Source organism: Mirounga angustirostris, unplaced genomic scaffold (genome assembly GCF_029215605.1).
Source record: "Mirounga angustirostris isolate CCGP_5_RB_7025 unplaced genomic scaffold, mMirAng1.0.hap1 SCAF_2, whole genome shotgun sequence".
Taxonomy (NCBI): domain Eukaryota; kingdom Metazoa; phylum Chordata; class Mammalia; order Carnivora; family Phocidae; genus Mirounga; species Mirounga angustirostris.
Genome location: NW_026991710.1, coordinates 189,191,955 through 189,198,454, shown reverse-complemented (window position 1 = coordinate 189,198,454; position 6,500 = coordinate 189,191,955). Strand labels below are relative to the sequence as shown.

The following is a 6,500-nucleotide window of genomic DNA, read 5'->3' as shown; positions in this document are numbered from 1 at the left end:
AAAGTTTTGAACACTTAAGATGTTTTTCTGGGAACTGGGCCACAAAGGTGATTTATGAAACACCCGTCAAGTTTCCTTTTGATCACATCAGGAATGCAAATTTTAAGTAGTTGGTGTGACTGTCATATAATATCTGGGGTATGCCTCCACAATTCAGGAAGTTTTCTTGAGACAATGAGGATGGTTAGAATGAGAGGGGAATAATCATTCGTTTGCCCCCGCTGCCTTATTTTATTTTATTTTATTTTTTCAAGTGTGAAACACACAAAGCAGGAAAGAGACTGATCCACCCCAGGGCGACTCTAGATTCCTGTAGTGCTTAGCGTCACTGGCGCGCCAGGAATGGGGTCGTGGTGGTCACGCATTACCGTTATTTCTTAACGAGTAGGTGAAGTGCGTTTGGTCATTTGACAACTTCGGGAACTCAGGTGGTGGGACTGGGCACACTAACTCAAGTTCAGGGACTCTCCTTGTCAGTTCTCCCGAAAACTTTGGAGAAACTCTATCGTGAAGCCTCAGGCTTTCCTAGGAGGCACTGCTCTTGTTTTCAAAGTGCTTAGTCTGTTTCGTGTTCTGCACGTAGTTACAAATACAGGTGTTTTCCTTCCAGCCCGAGTCCCCCGTTAGGTGCAGGTCGCTGGAATCCTCTGCTCTGAAGTTGAAAGCGGGAGATGGAATGAGAAGGCTGACAGCTCGCTAGTTCCTCTGCCACGCTTCCTAGGTCAAGTTTGCTAGCGCCCCGTTAAGGCCTGGGGAACAAATTCAGAGCTACTCCCGGGGGAGGGGGGGCAGGGGGGAGGACGCTGGGGTGCCCGGAGTGGAGCCCAGCGGGCTGGTCCGCCCCAAGCGCGCACGCCCCAGCCCTGCTGCCGCTGGGTGCCGAGCAGGTTCCAGAGCGGCAAAGAGCCGGAGAGCGGCTCCGCGAAGGTCGCGGATTGGGTGTTCCAAAGGTCCGCAGCAGCCGGAACTGCAATCTGCCTCGGTGGGCTTCCTTTAGGCCGGGGCAGAGGGGCTGGGGAGTCGCGAGCGAGGGTGCTGAGGGGAACTTAAGCGAGTAGAAAGTGGCAGCGTCTTGGGGAGAGCAGTAAACTTTTATTTTCCTCCCACAGCAAACAAAGTCGAGGCAGAGGTAGCGTTTGGCTGCTAATCTGAGGGGAGAACGGGGGATGGGGGGGGGGTCGGAGAATGCGGGGTGTGGAGCCTTTGGAGGACTCCAGAATCCAGCCCCCTGGCCGCTGCGCGCTTGTTGGGGAGGACCTGGTGCTTGAACCCGAGGGCAGACACTTGTTCTCCGCCAGCCCCGACTTGGGGCTTGCAAGGAAGCTTGGTGTTCAGAGCCCCTTCCCGCGTGCGAAGGTCATTTGCGCTTTTCAGTTTCGGACGAGAGGACACTCTGGAAGGGAAGGCGCAGGTCATTTTCAGAGCCTCTTGTAAAGGACGGGCCGCCTACCGAGAGTGGAAATCCTTAATTACACCCTTCTGCCTCGAAATCCATCTTCCCGGCAGTGTCTTGCACTCCTACCTCTTCGGGTGACTCCGCTGACCTGAAATGCCCACCCTAGGAAAGATCAAGCAAAGTAGTTTTCTAAGAAGGTTAGAGGTTTGATTACACAGAGAAGTGTTTCCACTTTGGTCCAAAGCAATTACCCGCCCCTCCCCCGTCCCTCTCCCCCACCCCCATCCCGCAACCCAGAGAAGAAAAGGACAGACCCCCCCCCCGGCACGCACGTACCCCTGCACTTTGTAGGTGCGTGTGAATTTCAGAGGGCGCTGTAAGTTCATTAGTGTTTGCAGTCAGCGGCGGGCAGACCCCTCATCAGAGCCGAAAGCCGGCAAGAGCCATTCATCAGCGTGAAGTGTTATTCACGGATGACCCCTAAATCACGGCAAGAGTAGTAGATGCACTGATTGGTCACAGCATGGGAGCCTTGGAGCTTTCCCGTACCCGACGCGGCCGGGAGGAGGGAAGGAGGGAGGGGCGGCGAACGTGGTTCAGTCCGGCAAGTCCCATTTGACAGAAAAAGGCAGTAAACGGGGAATCTCTTTTTCTGAATAAGGAAGAAGAAGAAATAAAGTACCTGTCATCTTGACAAGTGGCGGAGCGGCGGAGTCCAGGGTTATAAATGATCGCAGCCCGGGCCAGCTCGCCCTGTGATTGGGCTCTCCCGCGATCTGCACTGGGGGAAGCGCATGGTAGGCTCCTCTCCTCCCGCACACACACTCGCACACACACACGGACACGTGTACGCGCCTGTCTCGGGCACACTCGGCCCGGCGCGTCCCCCCGTCACACAGTCAAGGTCCTGGATGCCGCTCCCCGGCACGGCGCCCTGCTCGCCTCCTCACCTTGTCCTCTTCCTCCTCCCTCGCCGCCACCGTCCTCCGGCTCCCCCGCCGAGCACCGAAAACTCCGGCGCGGCCTCTCCGGCGGAGCCGGAGGCTTAGAGGGGCCGGCGGGAAGGGAGAGGGGGAGAGCGCGGGGGAGAAAAAGAAAGTGAACTCATTGGCGCTCCGGCGCGCCCGCCCTCCCCTCGCCGCGTCCCTCGCCCGCCGCGGCCGGGCGCCGGGCAGGGAAGGAAGTTGTAACACTTGCTGTTCTCCCCCCGCCCGCCCCCGCCCCCGTCCCCCACGCTCCGCTGCCTCGGCGGGGCCCCCTCCCCCGCGCCCGGCTCCTTTGAATTTGGCCAAGTGCGGGGTGTGCGCGCTGCCCGGGTGGACGCGGCGGCTGCGGCCGCGGAGCGAGCCGGAGGCGCGGGCGAGCCGAGCGCGGTAAGTGCTGCGCCGCCGCCGGCGCGCCCTCCTTCCTTCCTGGGGTCCTAGTGCCCGGGCCGCGGCGCCGGGAGCGGGCGGGCGGGCGGGCGGGCGGGCGGGCCGGAGCCGGCGCGGACGGCGGCGCGGTGCCCCGCGCGGCTCTGGCAGGCGGCAGCAGGTGGGCCAGCCCGGGTGGCCCGGGAGCATCTCCTCGGCGTGCGGTCTCGGCGGGTCTGGCCTGCCAGTTCCCGGCCTCTCCGTCCCCGCCCCGCCCTCGCGTCTGACACCTCGGGCTGCCTGCTCAGGTGGGAACTTCGCCGGCGCCTGGCGCCGGAGGAGCTGGGCCGGGCGCTGCGGTTCCGGGGAGCCCCGGGCTCGCGGGCAACCCGAGGGAGGCAGCCCCGGGGGCCGGGCGCTCCGTGGGGGCAGGGAGTCTAGCCCGTCTGGCTCAGGTCGGGGCGATCCCCAGTTTTGTGGCGGGGCGCCGCGTCCTCGGAAGGTGTCTGAGAAGATCTTGGGGGCCTCCAGCGAGCGGGAAGCCCTGAAATGGCACCACTCTCCGGGGCAAGTGAAAAGGAGTCTTCAACTACCAGGCGGCCCAGTTGGGAATGGAGAAGGGGACGGGAACGAGGGGCTGGGGTGGCGTGGGGAGGGGTAGATCTCGACTGAAACTTCATCGGGGCTGGAAACAAGCAGATAGCCTGAACTGGGCAATTTACGAATCTGCAGCTCAATCTCCGGCTGTGTGGTGTTTTCCAACCCACTGGAAGAAGCTTCAAACATTTTAGGTTGAGGTGGGCTCTATCTGATCTCTGCTGAACACCTTATGATGCAGTTTGGATTCCGTTCTTACTGCCTCACCTTTAAGGTAGCTGTAATGGTAACCTGCTACTAATTCTTACTGGGGAGGAAGGGTACCAGGTAATTCTACCGTGCAATGCGGCAGATACATTTGTTTTCTGAAGTCATGATAATCTAAAGCTAGAGAAAAGTTTCCAGGTACTTTTGGGTAAGTGCTGTGGAAGTGAAAGGGTGAGGGCTGTCCAGGCACTTTTTACAGGGCCCCAGACAGCTGGGATTCCGGAGAACAGGACTGTCTCTTCATAATACTCTTATTTCTTATCTTCTGACAGTGTATCTGTCAAACATTTGGAGGCTCTGGCAGAATCCACTGGGTGGTCTTTTCGCTAGAAACAGAAATATGTTCAGGCATTACCTTTCCTTTCTGTTGTCAAAAACAAAACCAAACAAAAAGGCAGGACTAGCATCTTTGGAAAGCCTGGAAGCGTACCCCAAAAGGTGGTATTGCAACTGAGCAGAACTTGTGATTTGATTCTTTTAGTGAATTTGCTTAGAATACGATGCATACCCCTCCTCCACCCGAGTGCCTACCTGGAAAAGTATTTGTGGTCTATCTAGGATATTAGGAACAGAGTTGAGAATATAATGAAAACTCATTATAGATTTTAATATTTCAGTTGAAACAAAAATTTTACAAATACACCAAGGATCTTGCTTTGTGCACTCCTTAATACATTCTTAATTATCTAAAACTTCTAGCTTTTATTTCTTAATATATGAAATTCTTGTAAGAGCCTTGGAACTTTCGATTTGTGATTCTAAATGCAGAGCAAATATTTAATTCTTGCTCTAAGTGTGAGAGGTTAGTTCAGTAATAAGACTTGCTAATCCCACTTTAAAATGTCAAGGCATTCACAAATTATTCCTAAATTCTTCAAAGATGGGGTTTACAATGAGTTTAGTTAAGTTATTCTGTTGTGTATTTCAGGATTGAATGTATCTCTCTTCCTGTTGCATTTTCCTTGCCAATCTGCCTTTTTTTCTTGTTTGAATTTTAGTATTCTTCTTAACTCAAAGATACTATTTTTTTGCTGGTGGTCAATATATTTTATTTTAGACAATTTAGAAGAGAATATATATTATGAGAGAAAGTAGTTCCTTTAAGTAAGACAGGTATATTTTTACATATACTACACAATTTTTATGAAAATGTACTAATAACTATACCAGTGCTTATATATTTGAAAAATACATTAATATCCTGTGCCAACAGCATTAATGTTAGCGACTCATTGACAGGGAGTATCGACCCTAGTGAGGACTTCTTAATTATGTAAAATAAAGCAGATAAAATTATAGTAGAATTCTGACTAATTTTTTTTTCCAAATTGAATCATTTTGAATGGCTGAGTTTATTTTCTAGAAAGAAATGTTTTAGGTAAATTATAGAGGCTTTTCTTACTCTGATCTTTTAGGCGTGTCATGAGTCTTTTGGTTAGAAAAGAGAACCTGCTTTATTAGGGTGAAGACAAAGAAAGATAAGGATGCTTATCTTTGAATAGAAGAAAGTACCTAAATAGAGTGAAAAGTTTTACATTTATTCGGAAAGAAAACCTAGCTAAACCATAATAATCCAGTTAGCAAGTTCAAGCTACTCTTCCTTAGCTTTGCTTCTGAAAGCCAAGAGTTAAAATTATTTCCTTTGTAGAGAGTCAAGCAGATAAGAAACCAGGCAAAAGTGTATGGCTATCGTTGTGAGTAGAATGACCTATCAGGAATACTTGATCAACTTTGAGCTTGATGTACAGAAAATGTTTTTCCCATTGCTGTGAAAGCATGTTTGGAAATAGCCAAGTTTGTTCTGCCTACAATAGTTTTGGGAAGTAAGTCCTGAAGATAGTCATAGTCTAATATAAAAGCAGCATAAAGACAACTTTGTTTGTTTATTAATATTGATCATTTTAATAAATACATTACCTCCTTTTTATTAAGCTCTATTTATCCCTTTAAAGTTTTTATTTCTGGGCAGCTGAGGAATGTCATCAAGGTATTTTACTTACGTGAATCGGTGTATTCAGCAGTGTTAATGAATTGTCTGCCCTTTTCCTGAAGATGTGCTGTAGAAACCTGTTAGGCATGTCCATTGACACATTGCTTATCTACCCAGTGTTTTATTTGATAGCCAAATGTCTACTTTGACTTTTAGAACATACTCTCTTTACTTCAATTGAGAATATGAGCAAAAAATACAGTAATTTGCTATCAAACTTTTACTCTGATCCACACCCAATTATATATCTCTTTGAATTTTCAGTTAAAGCCAGTGTTAATGATAGTCGAGAAGAATTTAACACTCACTCAAAATAAAGAAGTGTATTGAAAAGACAGCATAATAATGTTATGCTACTTAGAAGTTTTAATAACCAAGTCTTAAAAATTATGTCATGTAAGCTTCTTTCAGAACACATTCAAAACCTTATTTTGGAGATAACAGATGTTTTAAGAATCCTGATGGACATTTTGTACTTAAAAAAAACTTGTAAGTTTCAAAACTGATTAATTGTTGTGTCTTATAAAAACTGATTTATTTCATACTTTTTTATATACCAAGCATTACCATTATGAAGCTCTCCTTCTAATTGAGATTAATGTTTCTGAGCAAAGAAGTGGTTTAGAGGGCTGCATTCATTTTGAGTGCTGTTGTAATCAATTTTAGATACAGCATTCCACAGTGGGTCAGTTTGCATCCAAACCTGCCTTATTATGTAGAATTAACTTGTTGGTGATTGATAGTAATACTTCTACATCTTGAGAAGTCATTTGTTTCCAAACAAGTGTGATGGCTTGTATGAGTTTTAAAATATTGCTTCTTATAATTAAAACATCCTTTGGGGGACTTAATTTGAACTTTCTCTAAGAATTGTATAAAGCATGAGGAAGCAATTCAT

At 48.8% G+C, this 6,500-nt stretch overlaps 1 protein-coding gene and 1 long non-coding RNA gene across 4 annotated transcripts in view; one reads left to right on the top strand and one right to left on the bottom strand.

Annotated features, from left to right (window-relative positions):
- Window positions 1–229: 229 nt before the first annotated feature.
- Window positions 230–2,543, bottom strand: LOC123847368 (uncharacterized). 3 transcript variants are annotated; one of them, XR_006791535.3, is made up of 4 exons: window positions 2,347–2,536; window positions 2,079–2,177; window positions 1,733–1,876; window positions 230–1,558 (listed from the first exon to the last, which is right to left on the bottom strand). It is a non-coding gene; the product is annotated as an uncharacterized LOC123847368 (long non-coding RNA). The 3 variants fall into 3 exon arrangements; XR_006791536.3 differs by having other exon boundaries at window positions 2,079–2,172; XR_008506458.2 differs by lacking the exon at window positions 2,079–2,177 and having other exon boundaries at window positions 1,733–2,048; window positions 2,347–2,543.
- Window positions 2,544–2,625: 82 nt separating this feature from the next.
- Window positions 2,626–6,500, top strand: part of TENM3 (teneurin transmembrane protein 3) — a 601,855-nt gene continuing 597,980 nt past the window's right edge. Inside the window, exon 1 of the mRNA XM_064585705.1 lies at window positions 2,626–2,769. The gene's annotated coding sequence lies outside the window, so the exon portion shown is untranslated. The remainder of the gene's footprint in view (window positions 2,770–6,500) is intronic.